General features: G+C 47.0%; 1 protein-coding gene and 1 long non-coding RNA gene across 2 annotated transcripts in view; one reads left to right on the top strand and one right to left on the bottom strand.

Annotated features, from left to right (window-relative positions):
• LOC145346880 (carbohydrate sulfotransferase 9-like) overlaps window positions 1–14,888 on the bottom strand; it is a 110,780-nt gene that overhangs the window by 42,720 nt on the left and 53,172 nt on the right. The window lies entirely within an intron of this gene.
• The window catches only part of LOC145346881 (uncharacterized), a 30,018-nt gene continuing 28,578 nt past the window's right edge, over window positions 13,449–14,888 (top strand). The window contains exon 1 of the long non-coding RNA XR_013887738.1: window positions 13,449–13,553. This is a non-coding gene — a long non-coding RNA (uncharacterized LOC145346881). The remainder of the gene's footprint in view (window positions 13,554–14,888) is intronic.

Raw genomic sequence — 14,888 nt, 5'->3', positions numbered from 1 at the left:
CTATCCTATCCATCCCATTCATCATCTTATACGTCTCAATGAGATCTCCTCTCATTCTTCTAAACTCTAACGAGTACAAGCCCAGTTTATTCAGCCTCTCCTCATAGCTCAACCCCCTCAACTCCGGTATCAGCCTAGTAAACCTCCTCTGCACTCCCTCCAAGGCCAAAATATCTTTGCGCAGGTGCGGCGCCCAAAAACGCACACAGTACTCCAGCTGCGGCCTCACCAATGCCCAAAGTGGTGGAGGCTGCCTCACTAAATATTTTTAAGACGCGGGTTGATGGGTTTTTGATAAGAGAGGGGATTAAGGGTTATGGGGAGAGGGCGGGAATGTGGAACTGAGCCACGACAGATCAGCCATGATCTTATTGAATGGCGGGGCAGGCTCGAAGGGCTAGATGGCCTACTCCTGCTCCTATTTCTTATGTTCTTATGTTCTTAGTCTTGCCTACAGGTGACTCCAGAGCCACAGCACTCTTTTATATCAGCCATGATTGTATTGAATAGCGGGGCTGGGTTGAAGGGCCTGGTGGTCTCGCTCCTGCTACTATTCCTTGTGCCCTCTGAAATGGGTGAGCAAGCCGCTCAGTTCAGGGGCAATTAGGGATGGGCTGGCCCAGCAACAACATTGCCACCCCTGAATGAAGATTAGAAAAACTGCAATGTCCCCAGTCTCACAGGCTCTGTCACGAGGAGAGAAGGACCTGTTGGTTATTCTTTTCACATCTCTGTCCCTGGCCTTACTGAGTATGTTTGAATAGCAATTACACTCTGCTGGTTTTGCAGTTTCTCAAACCCAGGCGCTCCCATTATTTCAATCCACTAACTCCTGATACGTACAAATCATCAAATTCGACATTAGACAGTACCAATTAACCACAGAAATCTTTCAAGTTTGGAATTAAGATGTTGGATAATAAGATTCGATGTTCAAGGAACTCAGAGCTTTTGAAGAAAGAAGTTAGCAGAAAGCGGTTCCATTTGTTTGATCCTGCGTGACAGATACACCAATCTCCCACCCTCCTTCCCATTGTGAATGAAATTGGTTGACTAACAAAAAACTTCTCATTACAAGTTTCCCCTTCACATTCCTTGGTTTGAAGAAATTAAGTTTTAGTTATTAGTCACAAGTAGGCTTACATTAACGCTGCAATAAAGTTAGTGTGAAAATCCCCTAGTCACAGAATCACAAATCACAGAATCGCAAATTACTCCAGTGCAGAAGAGGCCCTTCGGCCCATCGACTCTGCACTGACGCATGAAAGGCCCTGACCTGCCCATCTAATCCCACTTGCCAGCACTTGGCCCGTAGCCCTGAATGTTGTGATGTGCCAAGTGCTCATCCAGATACTTTTTAAAGGATGTGAGGCATCGCACCTCCACCACCCTCCCAGGCAGCGCATTCCAGACCCTCACCACCCTCTGGGTAAAAAGGTTTTCCTTGACAATCCCCTAAATCTCCCACCTCTCACTTTTAACCTCGTAACTGACCCTTCAACTGAGGGAACAGCTGCTTCCTATCCATCCTGTCTGTGTCCCTCATAATCTTGACCCTCAATCAGGTCCCCCCCCCAACACCCCCTGCTCTTCTCTGCTCCAACAAAAACAACTCAAGCCTATCCAACCTCTCTTCATAACTTCAATGTTCCATCCCAGGTAGCATCCAGGTGAATCTCCCCTGCACCCTTTCCAGTGTGTTCATGTCCTTCCGATGATGTGGTGACCAGAACTGCACACAGAACTCCAGCTGTGGCCTCACCAAAGTTCTATAGTTGCCACACTCTGAACCCCTCCTGAGATTCTCCTTAAAACCTACTCCGTCATTTCAAAGAACAAAGAAAGTTACAGCATGGGAACAGGCCCTTCGGCCCTCCAAGCCTGCACCAACCATGCTGCCTGACTGAACTAAAACCCCTGACTCTTCCCAGAACTGTATCCCTCTATTCCCACCCTAATGTCCTGGAGGCCATTGAGTCTGCACCGACAACAATCCCAACCAGGCCCTATCTCCGTAATCCCACACATTTACCCCACTAATCCCTCTAACCACTCATTCCAGGACATTAAGGGGCAACACATCATGGCCAATGCACCTCACCCGTTCATCTTTGGACTGTGGGAAGAAATCGAAGCACCCAGAGGAAACCCACACAGATATGGGGAGAACATGCATACTTCACCCAAGCTGAGAATCGAAGCTGAATCTATGGCTTGATGTCTGATAATGTTCCAATGTATGGAATAGTGTCACAGTGGCTAGCACTGCTGCCTTACAACGCCAGGGACCTGGGTTCGATTCCAGCCTTGGGTAACTGTGTGGAGATTGCACGTTCTCCCTGTGTCTGCTTGGGTTTCCTTGGGGTGCTCCAGTTTCCTTCCACAGTCCTAAAATCTGTAGGTTAGATGGATAGACCATGTTAAATTCCCTTTGGCCCCCAAAGATGTGTGCGTTAGGTGGATTGGCCATGCTAAATTGCCCCTTACTGTCCAGAGATGTGTAAATTCGGGGGATTAGCATGATAAGTGCATGTAGTAAGGAAATGGGATGGGGGAGAGGGCCCAGGTAAGATACTCCATCAAAGAGTCGGTGCATATTCGATGGGCTGAATGGCCTCCTTCTACACTGTAGGGATTTTATGGTTTTATGAATTGTCTTTGGGCACAACATGATGGGCCAAAGGGCCTGTTCCTGTGCTGTACTGTTCCATGGTGATTCACTTTGGTAAGAGTAACAGGAGTACAGAATATAGGGCTAATGGAAGGACTCTTGGTAGTGTTGACGAGCAGAGAGATCTCGGTGTACATGTGCATAGATCCCTGAAAGTTGGCACCCAGGTTGATAAGGTTGTTAAGAAGGCGTACGGTGTGTTAGCTTTTATTGGTAGAGGGATTGAATTTCGGAGCCGTGAGGTCATCTTACAACTATACAAAACTCTGGTGCGGCCGCACTTGGAGTATTGCGTACAGTTCTGGTCGCCGCATTATAAGAAAGATGTGGAGGCATTGGAAAGGGTGCAGAGGAGGTTTACCAGGATGTTGCCTGGTATGGCGGGAAGGTCTTATGAGGAAAGGCTGAGGGACTTGAGGTTGTTTTCGTTAGAGAGAAGAAGGTTACGAGGTGACCTGACTGAGGCATACAGGATGATCAGAGGGTTAGATAGGGTGGACAGTGAGAGCCTTTTTCCTCGGATGGTGATGGCTAACACGAGGGGACATAGCTTTAAATTGAGGGGTGGTAATTATAGAACGGATGTCAGAGGTAGGTTGTTTACTTGGGGGTTAGTAAGGGTGTGGAATGCCCTGCCTGCAGCAGTTGTGGACTCGCCAACTTTAAGGGCGTTCAAATGGTCAGTGGATAGGCATATGGATAACATTGGAATAGTTTAGGTTAGAGGGTCATTAGATTGGTTCCACTGGTCGGCACAACATCGAGGGCCGAAGGGCCTGTACTGCGCTGTAATGTTCTGTGTTCTATGTGAGTGGCTGCCGACTATTTGAGAAATCAGACAAGCGTACTGTGAGAAGCAGCAGTTTGGAATTAATCAGAAAGAGCAAAGCTTGACTTCTAAATCTGTCAAACAGGCTGTGGCTGGAGACAAAACCGGGCAAGGATTTACTGCAAGTGCCCTCGATGTGCGTCCACAGAGCAGACAATCCAGTCAGTGAATATTGAGACTGCTGTGTAGCCAGATCTTTAGACATATTAGCCTGGCATCGTAAGTATTCACACTTGCAATGGAGCCAGCTGTTTACTGGCGCAAGCTCCCATTCATAACTTTCTCCTTCTCCCCACCCCCCTGAGGAGGAGGTGCAGCTAACGCGATTGTAGGAGTTCTTATCGTCCGTGCTGCCGTCAGCTATTTGTTAACAGCCACCCTCCGAACGCTGAGCGGTTTACTCGGTGCGGGGAGAGGAATTTCCACTCGCCTACAGCAGATTGCGGGGTAAACAAATTGATACTGGTTTTGCGACGGAAGCTGAGTGACGCCAGAGAGTCAAAATAACTGCGTCTCTACATCACCGCTACATCGAAACGACTTAAATAACAACAATGTCCAGAGTCAGCACTTCATCCAGATACAAAAAAACGACTGACTAATTTGAAATTCAGATCTTAAAAAGATTTGACAGCAGATTTATGCAACTCAAAGGGAAAAAAACAAGTGCAAGTGTTTTTCTGCACACCACAGTGTTGAGACAATAAGGTTATAAATTATATTAATAATTCCACAGCATGTGGGCACAGGCAATGCTACAGGTCTTTGATAGATGGCGTATACGTTTGGCACCATTGTTAGTTATTGCCTCCAGTTTCCAAGGGTACTGCTGTTTTAAAGTGGCCCTTACACTTACTAATCGCAAAGTACCAAAAACATTCAGGATCCGGACAGGAATGTGAGACGGTGTTTACTGCTCATGGATAATATCCGTGCAATTGAGTTTATTCCATAGAAACATAGAAGATAAGAGCAAGACGAAGTAGAAAGGATCGAGAGCTTAATGTTTTTAGCTGTCTGGATCACCAACAACAAGTCCTGATCCCCCCCCATGCCAACACTATAGTTAAGAAAGCCCCACCAACCCCTCTACTTTCTCAGGAGACTAAGGAAATTTGGCATGTCAGCTACAACTCTCACCAACTTTTACAGATGCATCATAGAAAGCATTCTTTCTGGTTGTATCACAGCTTGGTATGGGCTCCTGCTCTGCCCAAGACCACAAGGAACTACAAAAGGTCGTGAATGTAGCCCAACCCATCACACAACCCAGCCTCCCATCCATCGATTCTGTCTACACTTCCTGTTGCCTCGGCAAAGCAGCCAGCATAATTAAGGATCTCACGCACCCCAGACATTCTCTCTTCCACCTTCTTCCGTTGGAAAAAAGATACAAAAGTCTGAAGACACGTACCAACTGACTCAAGAACAGCTTTTTCCCTGCTGCTGTCAGATCTTTGAATGGACCTACCTTGCATTAAGTTGATCTTTCTCTACACCCTAGCTGTGACTGTAACACTACATTCTGCACTCTCTCATTTCCTTCTCTATGAACGGTATGCTTTGTCTGTAAAATGCGCAAGAAACAATAATTTTCACTGTTTCCCAACACATGTGACAATAATAAATCAAGTCAAATCAAATCAGACAAAAGCAAGACAGAGAGCAAGGGGAGCCCAGATTAAACTGCATTTACTTCAATGCAAGAGGCCTGACGGGTAAGGTAGATGAACTCACGGCAGTACTGAGAGGGGATATATTCGAGGGTTTACCCACTGCGTTTATATGGGTTGAACAGAGAAATAAGGGGAAATCAATAATAAATCAAATCAAAGGAGGAGGCCATTTGGCCCTTCGAGCCTGCTCCACCATTCATTATGATCATGGCTGACTGTCCAACTCAATAGCCTAATCCTGCTTTCTCCCCATAACCTTTAATCCCATTCACCCCAAGTGCTATATCTAGCTGCCTCTTGAATACATTCAATGTTTTGGCACCAACTACTTCCTGTGGGAATGAATTCCACAGGCTCACCGGGTGAAGAAATGTCTCCTCATCTCCACCCTAAATGGTCTACCCCCAATCCTCAGACTGTGACCCCCTGGTTCTGGACTCCCCCCACCATCGGGAACATCCTCCCTGCATCTACCCTGTCTAGTCCTGTTAGAGTTTTATAATTCTCTACAAAATCCCTCCCTCATTCATCTGAACTCCAGTGAAAACAATCCTAACCTGGTCAATCGCTCCTCATACATCAGTCCCACCATCCCCGGAATCAGCCTGGTAAACCTTCGCTGCACTCCCTCGAGAGAAAGAACATCCTTCCTCAGAAAAGGAAACCAAAACTGCCCACAATACTCTAGGTGTGGCCTCACCAAGGCCCCTGTGTAATTGCAACAACACATCCCTGCTCCTGTACTCGAAACCTCTCACAATGAAGACCAACATACCATTAGCCTTCTTTACCGCCTGCTACACCTGCATCCTAGCCCCATTGCCGAAAACATTCACTCCTTTGCCAAACCAATGCTCAACCAGAGAACACAAGGTTTAGGAGCAGGAGTAGCCCATTCAGTCTGCTCCACCATTCAACAAGACCTACCTTATATTAAGTTGGTCTTTCTAAGACTGTAACACTACATTCTGCACCCGCTCCTTTCCTATGTACTCTATGAACAGTATGCTTTGTCTGTATAGTGCGCAAGAAACAATACTTTTCATTGTATCCCAATACATGTGGTGAGAATAGAATCACAGAATCCCCACAGCACAGGAGGCCACTCAGCCCATCGAGTCCGCACTGACAACAATGCCACCCTAGCCCCGTAACCCCATACATTTACCCTGCTAATCTCCCCCCCGAAACTCGGGTCAATTTAGCCTGGCCAATCCACCTAACCTGCACATCTTTGGACTAAAAATAAATCAATTCAAACCAAATCACAGCACGTTTTAAAATCAGCATGGTTTTTACATCAGTAAGGGAATCAAGGGTTAGGGGGATAAGGCGGGAAAGTGGATTATTATGGCCTCAGTCTAGGAATGCTCGTATACCTCTATTCCACATTCCAGCTTGCTTTCCCATCCCCCTGTCCCCACCCCCTGCCCCCCCACCCCCACTCCCCCTGCCCCCCACCCCCACTCCCCCTGCCCCCACACCCCCGTGCCCCCACACCCCCCTGCTCTCTCCCCCCCACACCCCCCCAACCCAACCCCCACCTCCCCCAACCGCCCCCAACACCACCACCTCTGCATGTCCCTCAATTCCCGGGACAATCAGTTGAACACAGCATTGAATATAATGCAATGACCCAGCCCCCACTGCTCTCTGGGGGACAGAATTAAGGGAAGGTGATGGCCTAGTGGTATTATCACTAGACTATTAATCCAAAAACTCAGCTTGACACCTGGGTTCGAATCCCGCTACGACAGCTGGTGGAATTTGAATTCAATAGAAAATATCTGGAATTAAGAATCTGCTGATGACCGTGAAACCATTGTCGATTGTCAGGAAAAACCCACCAGGTTCACTGATGTCCTTTAGGGAAGGAAATCTGCCATCCTTACCCAGTCTAGCCTACATGTGACTCCAGAGTCACAGCAATGTTGTTGACTCTCAACTGCCCTCCGGGGCAACTAGGGATGGGCAATAAATGCTGGCCCAGCCGATGATACCCATGTCCCACGAATGAATAAAAAAGTTCCTCAGGTTAACAACCCTGGGAGAGAAAACAATTCTCCTCATGTTTTTCCAAATGGGGGGAGGAAGTCCTTTATTTTTAAACTGTGTCCCTTACCTCTTGTTTCCCCCTCAAGGGGAAACATCCTCTTGATGTCCACTCAGTCAAGTTGCCTCAGAATCTTTTTTGTTTCAATGAGACTACTCGCATTCTTCTGAACTTTAATGACTATAAGCCCAGACCATTCAAACTTTTCCTCATAAGATAATCCTTTCATCCTGGTAATCAGTCGAGTGAACTTTCTTCGAACTGCTTCTAATGCAGTTATACCCTTCCTTGATTAAGGAAACTAAAACTGAACCCAGTACTCCAAATACAGTCTGACTAAAATCCTGTGTAGCAACACTTCTCTACTTTTATACCTAATTCTCTTGCAGGGAATTAGGGATGGGCAATAAATGCTCACATTCCATGAATGAATTTTAAAAAATAAATGCTGACACTCCTTCCTAATTATTTATACCAACGTTTTATGATTGATGTAGCAGAACGCCCTGATCCCTCTGTAAGGTAACGTTCTGCCATCTTTCTTGAGTCAAATAATGTGCTTCAATTCTATTCTTCCTGTCAAAGTGCACAAGTTCACATTTGATTTGATTTGATTTATTATTGTCATGTGTATTAACATACAGTGAAAAGTATTGTTTCTTGCGCGCTATACAGATAAAGCGTACCGTTCATAGAGAAGGAAAGGAGAAAGTGCAGAACGTAGTGTTACAGTCACAACTAAGGTGCAGAGAAAGATCAACTTAATGCAAGGTAGGTCCATTCAAAAGTCTGACAGCAGCAGGGAAGAAGCTGTTCTTGAGTCGATTGGTACGTGACCTCAGACTTTTGTATCTTTTTCCCGATAGAAGAAGATGGAAGACAGAATGTCCGGGGTGTGTGGGGTCCTTAATTATGCTGGCTGCTTTGCTGAGGCAGCGGGAAATGTAGACAGAGTCAATGGATGGGAGGCTGGTTTGCTTGATGGATTGGGCTAGGTTCACAAACTTCTGTAGTTCCTTGCGGTCTTGGACAGGGCAGGAGCCCATACCAAGCTGTGATACAACCAGAAGGAATACTTTCTATGGTGCACCTGTAAAAGTTGGTGAGAGTCATAGCTGACATGCCAAATTTCCTTAATCTTTTGAGAAAGTAGAGGCGTTGGTGGGCTTCCTTAACTACAGTGTTGACATGGGGGGATCAGCTCAGATTGTTAGTAATCTGGACACCTAAAAACTTGATGCTCTCGACCATTTCTACTTTGTCCCCATTGATATAGACAGGGGCATGTTCTCCTTTACGCTTCTTCAAGTCAACGACAATCTCCTTTGTTTTGTTGACATTGAGGGAGAGATTATTGTTGCTGTACCAGTTCATCCGATTCTCTATCTCATTTCTGTACTTTGTCTCATCATTGTTTGAGATCCGACCCAGTACGGTGGTGTCGTCAGCAAACTTGTAAATCGAATTGGAGGGGAATTTGGCTGCACAGTCATGGGTGTATAAGGAGTATAGCAGGGGGCAGAGAACACAGCCTTGTCGGGGACCGGTGTTTTATATATCTCGATCAGATCCCCCCCTCATCCTTCTAAACTCCAGCGAGTACGAGCCCAAACCGTTTAATCTCTCCTCATACGTCAACCCTTTCACCCCTGGAATCAACCTGGTGAACCTCCTCTGAACTGCCTCCAATGCCACCACATCCTTCCTCAGATAAGGAGACCAAAACTGGACACAATCCTCCAGAAGTGGCCTCACCAACACCCTGTCCAATTGCAACAACACTTCTCTACTTTTATACTCCAGTCCCTTTGCTATAAATTCCATCTGCCTTTTTTTATTACAAAGAATGAAGATCAAAGAAAATTACAGCACAGGAACAGGCCCTTCGGCCCTCAAAGCCTATGCCGACCGAGTTGCCTGTCTGAACTAAAACCCCCTACCCTTCCGGGGACCATATCCCTCTACTCCCATCCTATTTATATATTTGTTCAGACGCCCCTTAAATGTCACTGTCGTATCTGCTTCCACTACCTTCCCCGGCAGTGAGTTTGAGGCACCCACCACCCTCTGTGAAATAAAGCTGCCTTGTACATCTCCTTTAAAACTTGCCCCTCGCACCTAAAACCTGTGCCCCCCCTAGTAATTGACTCTTCCACCCTGGGAAAAAGTTTCTGACTATCCAGGGTTGAGGGATCCTTTTCTAAATGGGGTAGTAATCATGGATGTCATTCCCATTCTATCAAAGTTTGATACTCAGAATACGACATGCCACTGGTAAGGTGTGTCTTAATAAGACTGATAAGAAAACAGGTAATCATTTGGAGTAGAACAGAAAATGCTGGAAAATCAGAATCAGTCTGACAGCATATGTGGAGAGAGGACAAAGCTGATGTTTCGAGTCTGGATGAACCATAGAAAGCATTCTTTCTGGTTGTATCACAGCTGGGAATGGCTCCTGCTCTGCCCAAGTCGTGAATGTAGCCCAGTCCATCACACAAACATCCATTGATACTCGCTACACTGCCATGACAAAGCATAATTAAGGACCCCACGAACTCTCTCTCTTCCACCTTCTTCCATTCGGAAAAAGATACAAAAATCTGAGATCATGCATCAACTGACTCAAGAACAGCTTCTTCCGTGCTGTCATCAGACTTTTGAATGGACCTATCTCGCATTAAGTTGATCTTTCTCTACACCCTAGCTATGACTGTAACACTACATTGGACAGCACAGTGACACAGTGGGTAGCACTGCTGCCTCACAGCGCCAGGGACCCGGGTTCAATTCCGGCCTCAGGTTACTGTCTGTGTGGAGTTTGCACATTCTTCCTGTGTCTGCGTGGGTTTTCTCCGGGTCCTCCAGTTTCCTCCCACAGTCCAAAGATGTGCAGGTTAAGTTGATTGGCCAGGCTAGTTAACCCTAGTGTCAGGGCGACCAGCAGGGTAAATATGTGAGATTATGGGAATAAGGCCTGTTTGAGATTGTGGTTGGTGCAGACTTGATGGGCCGAATGGCCTCCTTCTGCGCTGTAGGGATTCTGTGATTCTGCACCCTCTCCTTTTCTTCTCTATGAACGGTATGCTTTGTCTGTATAACGTGCAAGAAACAACACTTATCACTGTATACTAATACATGTGACAATCAAATCAAAATCAAAATCAAAACCCTTTGTCAGAATGCATCTAGACTCAAAATGTTGGCTCTATTCTCTCTCCACAGACGCTCTCGGACCTGCTGAGCTTTTCCAGCATTCTCTGTTTTCGTTTTGATTCCAGCATTTGCAGGATTTTGCTTTTAATTATTTAGAGTGGTAATTTGAGAGTGAGTTCACTGATGGAAACAATATTGGGACAGACAAGAGAAACTGGAGATAAAGGATAACACTAACTCTTAGTGCATGCCAACTTAATTATTTGCCAATAGCAGACGTGCCTAATCAGTTCACAGGTCATATTCGATAGAAATAGCTCTCAATCAAATCAGTGCCAGCAGTAATTCTCGCTATTCCAGCAGCTCAGTGGTTTCGAGCAAGTTTCTATTTTACTTACAGAAACATTTCCAACAAACACTTTCCCTTTTCTCCAATAAAAGCGAAATACTGCGGGTGTGGGGAAATCAGAAATTCAAATGGTAAATGCTGGAGAAACCAGGCTGGCTCTTTCTCCAATTCTGTTACGAGAAATGTGGCACTTTGGGAAATAATTTACAGATCTGTGTAAACACTCCTTAGTGTTTTTTGTCTAATCATTCGAGGAATTTACCTGATTGCAAAGTAGGCAAAGATTTAACTCAGTCAAACTGAGGCTCGTAAATATCAAATTAACAGTGGATTTGGGCAGCACGGTGGTACAGCTGCCTCACAGCGCCAGGGACATGGGTTTTATTCCCGGCTTGGGTCACCATCTATACTGAGTTGGCACGTACTTCCTGTGAAGGATGTGCTGGGCCTTGGGAAGGGTCCAGAGGAGGTTCGCAAGAATGATCCCTGGAATGAAGAGTTTGTCATATAAGGAGCAGTTGAGGATTCTGGATCTGTGCTTATTGGAGTTTAGAAGGATGAAGGGGGATCTTATTGAATCTTACCGGATACTGCGAGGCCCGGATACAATGGACATGGAGAGGATGTTTCCACTAGTAGGAAAAACTAGAGCCAGAGGGCACAACCTCAGGCTAAAAGGGATGAACCTTTAAGACAGAGATGAGGAGGAATTTCTTCAGCCAGAGAGTGGTGAATCTGTGGAACTCTTTGCCACAGAAGGCTGTGGAGGCCGGGCCATTGAGTGTCTTTAAGACAGAGATAAAGTTTTTTTTAAGTTTATTTATTAGTCACAAGTAAGGCTTACATTAACACTGCAATGAAGTTCCTGTGAAATTCCCCTAGTTGCCACTCTCTGGAGCTTGTTTGGGTCAATGTTCCTAACAAGCACATCTTTCAGACTGTGGGAGGAAACTGGAGCACACGGAGAGAAACTGCAGACACGGGGAGAATGTGCAAACTCCATGCAGACGGTGACCCAAGCTGGGAATCAAACCTGGATCCCTGGCACTGTGAGGCAGCAGTGCCAACCACTGTGCCACCCTGCGCCCCTGATCAAGATAGGTTCTTGATTAGGGGTTATGAGGAAAAGGCAGGAGAATGGGGATGAGAAAAATATCAGCCATGATTAAATGGCGGAGCAGACTCGATGGGCCGAGTGGCCTAATTCTGCTCCTATGTCTCATGGTCATATAGTCTTCTGGTGCTTGCGTGGGTTTCTTCTGGGTGCTCCAGTTTCTTCCCGCTGTCCAAAGATGTACAGATCAGGTGCATTGGCCATAGTAAATTTCCCCTTCGTGCCCCAGGATGTGTAGGTTAGAGGGATTAATGGGATAAATATGTGGGGTTGTGGGAATTGAGCCTAGGTGGGATTGCTGTGGATGCAGACTCGATGGGCCGAATGGCCTCCTTCTGCACTGGATTCTATGATTCCATTGCTTCTATTGATGTACAGAGAGATTTCTAGACAGTATTAATGTATCGTTTGTTCACTGCCGGGCTGGAACTTTACTCATCACAGAATCGTACACTGCAGAAGAGGCCTTTCAGCTCATCAAGACCACACTGACACGTTAGAAATACATAACTTCCCATCTAATCCCATCTGCCAGCACTTGGTCCATAGCCATGATGTTATGATGTGCCAAATGCTCGTCCAGCACTCAATGGGGCGGTTGGCAGGAGGGATGGGGTATTCAATTGGGCACCTTGGGAGTGGCACAGCGCCCATTTTTTATCTGCAATGGGGGAGGTACTGGTTGCTCCCTTGATGAGCCAACTTGAGGTCTTTACTGGCCACCATTAGCATGTTATCTGTGGTGGGAGAGGCCAGTGCCGAGTTCCATTTTGGTTATGATGGCACATCATAGCCAAAGAATCCCTATGGTACAGAAGGAGGCCATTTGGCCCATTGAGTCTGCTGTGATTCTGACAGAGCATCTGACCCAAGCCCACCACCCCAGCCCACCACTTAGCATGGCCAATCACCTAATCTACACATTTTTGGACAATAAGGGGCAATTCAGCATGGCCAATCACCTAACCTGCACATCTTGGGACACTAAGGGACAATATAGCATGGTCAATCCACCTAATCTGCACATCTTTGGAGTGTGGGGGGAAACCGCAGCTCTTGGAGGAAACCCATGCAGACATGGGGAGAAAGTGCAAACTCTGCACAGATGGTTACCTGAGGCTGGAATAGAACCAGGGGCCCTGGCGCTGCGAGGCAGCAGTGCTAACCACTGCGTTCACTGTGCCTCCCTTGAACCCAATGCCTCCTGTCTTAGATGCAGGCACGATTTGGATTACAGATGCACTAACTTTAACCCGGGTACCTAGCGCTGCGAGAGAGCAGTACAGGTTCTAACTTCTAGCAGCACACAAAAAAAAATCACGATTTTCAAATAGACTCAATAATCTTGGTCTCGTGTTTTGTTTGCAGCGAGAGGTGATCTTGTACAGCGCTGGAAAGCCGCATTTCGGTTTAATGGGATCACTGCCGTCTTTCCCGAGATCCCTGAGCAAAGTGAGCTATTCCATCAGCCGGGGAGGATGGGGGAGTGTGGTTGTGCATTCTTTGACTGGCTTTCCATACTTCCTGTCAAGAGTATAACGATCAACTCTCTGTGATCTGTGTAGCTGGGAAGGGTGGGGGGTGGTGTGCGGTGGTGGTGTGGACAAAGTGCCAGCGTGGGTGCAGCGGGGCAACTGGAAACAGATGGAAATTGTCTCAATTCACTGAGAAAAGATGTTTTGACAGCCTCATAATTAATGACAAGGAGGTAAGCAGATAGCCTCCCTCCCCCACTCACCCACCTCATCGGGCACTAAAAGCAGATTTTCCATGTTATACACTCTGTCACCATCTCTCAAACTGCCTCTGGAACAGTGCCGAGTTACAGGGTCCGCACCGTCGACCCTGTAGCGTATCAGAGCAGCTCAGTTGCAACGTAACTGGATTCTCAGAGGCTATTTCCCCGGGTTGAAATGGTCGCTACGAGAGGACACAGATTTAAGGTGCAAGGAGGGAAGTTCAGAAGTGATGTTAGGGGTAAGTTTTTCACTCAGAGGGTGGTGAGTGAATGGAATCGGCTGCCGTCGGTGGTGGTGGAGGCGAACTCGCTGGGGTCTTTTAAAAGACTTCTGGATGAGTATATGGGGTTTAATGGGATTGGGGGTTATAGATAGATCTATAGATTGGTAGGTGTTGATGTGATCGGCGCAACTCGTGGGCCGAAGGGCCTGTTTGTGCTGTAGTGTTCTATGTTCTATGTTCTAACGTGAAACCTTCTGAAGGCAATTAAGTGAAGGGCCTAAGGCAGTTCCCGAACTCCACCGTGCCTCTGTGCAGTCTCCACCAGTCGGTTGACGAGGGCCCCTGCAGAAGGCTGACTGGAATGGCAGCAAGGTGATATCTCTCAGGAATGTTTGATTGGACCTGGGTTAGGGTTTTTTAGCCCTTCCTGCTGGCGGTTCTTCCAGTCCTACTGAAGGCACGGTGGCACAGTGGTTTGGCACTGCTGCCTCGCTGCGCCAGGGACCCGGGTTCGATTCCCGGCTTGGGTCACCGTCTGTGTGGAGTCTGCACATTCTCCCCGTGTCTGCGTGGGTTTCCTCCTACATCCTGAAAGACGTGCTGGTTAGGGCGCACTGGCCGTGCTAAATTCTCCCTCAGTGTACCCGGACAGGCGCCAGAGTGTGGCGACCGAGGGATTTTCACAGTAACTTCATCGCAGTGTTAATGTAAGCCGACTTGTGACACTCATAAATAAACTTAAACTTAAAGAAGGCACCCCCATCCCATGGCGGGTTATCTGACAGCGGGACGAGCCAACCATAGGTGTGGTGTTGTGAGGCAGCAGCGCTAACCAGTGTGCCATTGAAACCAGATTGACTCTAAGACACAGAGTGGCAGGGATCTGGGTTCTGAAATGATTTTCAGGTCTTGGTCTCTCTCCAAAGTTGCCGCAGTCACTCTGAGAGACACTACCTACCCACTGCGAGCAACTCCCTTTGAAAGGGTTCCGGTGGGCTGTAGCTGAGAAACAGCTGGATCCGATCAACTTCCACGCTGCATTAATCTGCTCCTTTCATCGCCTTGGTGCCTGTAATCCTCA

The sequence above is a fragment of the Carcharhinus amblyrhynchos genome, chromosome 8 (assembly GCF_965287045.1).
Source record: "Carcharhinus amblyrhynchos chromosome 8, sCarAmb.v2.hapA, whole genome shotgun sequence".
Lineage (NCBI taxonomy): Eukaryota > Metazoa > Chordata > Chondrichthyes > Carcharhiniformes > Carcharhinidae > Carcharhinus > Carcharhinus amblyrhynchos.
The sequence above is the reverse complement of the archived record's forward strand: the minus strand, read 5'-3'. Positions and strand labels throughout refer to the sequence as shown.